This window comes from Seriola lalandi, unplaced genomic scaffold, assembly GCF_002814215.2.
Source record: "Seriola lalandi dorsalis isolate HSWRI2012SDOR001 ecotype SW California unplaced genomic scaffold, Sedor1 jcf7180002054885, whole genome shotgun sequence".
NCBI lineage: Eukaryota > Metazoa > Chordata > Actinopteri > Carangiformes > Carangidae > Seriola > Seriola lalandi.
This window is the reverse complement of record NW_019525437.1, coordinates 633,841-636,312: the sequence shown is the minus strand read 5'-3', so window position 1 is coordinate 636,312 and position 2,472 is coordinate 633,841.

The window sequence follows — 2,472 nt, the reverse complement described above, 5'->3', positions numbered from 1 at the left end:
AGTTAAATTAAAGGTCAACAGCGTAAACTGTAATTAAACTTTTAAACAAGGCAATTTCTCTCAGTTAATGCTGCGTTGTTTCTCCGTTGTCAATTATTTTTTCATACATTGAGTATTGTTTTAACAGCTGGTCATTTAGGGGAGAAACAACACTGAACTTAAATCAATTGAATCACTTTTCAAGAAAGCCATAAACGTTTTAAATAATAATAATAATTATTATAATTATAATTTAATAATACAGACTTAATTTCATCATTGCAATATACAGGAAAGAGGAGGGGAACTTAAATATTTTGTATGTATGCTTGTTTTATTTATAAGGTTTTGCATAGACCCCACCACCTTTAAATGAGTTCATTAAACAGAGGGCTGACAGTGACATTGGCTTGAGGGTAACCACTAGAGGGGGCTGTGAGGTGCACCACATTTGGACAAACTGCTGTCAGTAAAGGGAAGTAAATATTGGAATGATGATCTATACCACTTGCAATAAGGGAGTGTCACCTTTAAGACCCATCTCAAACACTGGCTGGAGTCAAACCAGATCTGTGATCATTTCTAACTTGGTATGCAGCGGAATGTATTTGTTTTTTTTGTTTTTTTTTGTGTATTTTATATGTGACTTGTAATGTTTTGTTTGTGTGTATTTTATATGTGACTTGTAATGTTTTGTTTTATGTTACCTCCCAAGGGACTACAGATTTAAATTAGCATTTTTGCTACAATCCAGCATGTTTACATTGTGTATTTTGTACTGATTCATTGACATCTATTGTCCATGTCAGATAAACAAATCAATTAATAAATAAATAAATTCAGGCCGTGGACAGCCCATTGTCTAATCCGATGCTGTGTCTAAAGGCAGTTGGGCATCCTGAGGGCTAAATTGTGTCACCAGCCCAGTCCATGATGGTGGCTCTGATCTCCATCTGGTGATGCGTTAAAAGTTTTCAAATGACTGTGAGGAAGCAAGCAACCCAGCAGACTTTCAGCCTCAGACAAGTGGAGAGACAGTGAGCCCTTGGTCTGCTTTCTCTCCCTTCCTGCCAATAGTCCACAGGGGACTGTTCTGGCTCCGATCCTGTTCACCCTGTATACGGCCGACTTTAAATACAACTCTGTGTCCTGCCACATCCAGAAAATACTCAGATGACACAGCTTTGGTGGCGTGTATCAGGAACGGGCAGGAAGAGGAGTACAGGGATCTGACCATGGCCTTCAGTGAATGGAACAAGAAGAACTGCCTCCTTATGAACACCTCCAAGACCAAGGAGATGGTCATAGACTTTCAGAGGTTGTCACAATCCACCTCTGCTCCTACCTGATCTCTCTGGTGTTTTTCCACTCACCCCGCCTCCATCTCATTCTCCACTCTGCCACACCTCCTCATCAGCCCATAATAATAATAGCCAATAATAATTAGATTAGTCCACTCCCTTTGGCTGAGGTGTTGTATAGCCTGATGGCAGTGGGGGAAAAAGGATCTCCTGAACCTCTCTGTTCCACAGTGCAGTGAGATGAGATGTTTGCTGCAGCTGTAGCTCCTTCTCTGTCCTGCCAGAATGCTGTGGAGAGGATGGTTGGCATTGTCCAAGATGGCCTCCATCTTACATTGCATGTGGCTCTCCACAACAGTCCTGAGTGAGTCCAGACTCCTGCCAAGCACAGACCCAGCCTTTTTGACCAGCTTTTCCAGTCTCTTTGTGTTCATGTCGGACATGCTGCTGCCCCAGCAGATTGCAGCATAAAAGAGTTACACTGGCCACCACTGACTGATAAAACATGTGTAGCATTTCACTGCAGACATCAAAGGACCTGAGCTTCCTGAGGAAAGATAGATGGCATCCGTGTTCAGGGACCAGTCCAGTTTACTGTCCAGGTGCACACCTAGGTATTTATAAGTGTGCAACACCTCAATGTCCTTCCCTCGAATGTTGACTGGCTGAAAGGTGGGCCTAGACTTCCGAGAGTACATGACCATCTCCTTAGTCTTGGAGGTGTTCAGAAGGAGGCAGTTCTTGTCGCTCCATTCATTGAAGGCCATCGTCAGATCCCTGTACTCCTCTTCCTGCCCATTCCTGATATGCGCCACAATAGCTGTGTCATCTGAGTATTTCAGGATGTAGCAGGACTCAGAGTTGTATTTAAAGTCGGCCGTATACAGGGTGAACAGGATCGGAGCCAGAACAGTCCCCTGTGGAGCCCCAGTGCTGCTCATCACTGTCCCTGAGACAGTTACCCAGCCTGACGTACTGTGGTCGTCTTGTCAGGTAATCCACAATCCAGGATGTGAAGCAGGGATCCACCCCCATCCCTTCAAGCTTGTGTTTAAGAATGGGGGGTTGGATGGTGTTATAATACATCTAATCATGTTTTTTTTATTGCTAAAGGGGGTACGCTTTAGACATATGATTACGTTTCAAAATAAAATTAGACAGTATTTGTTTACAATACAATGTGACAAAAGAA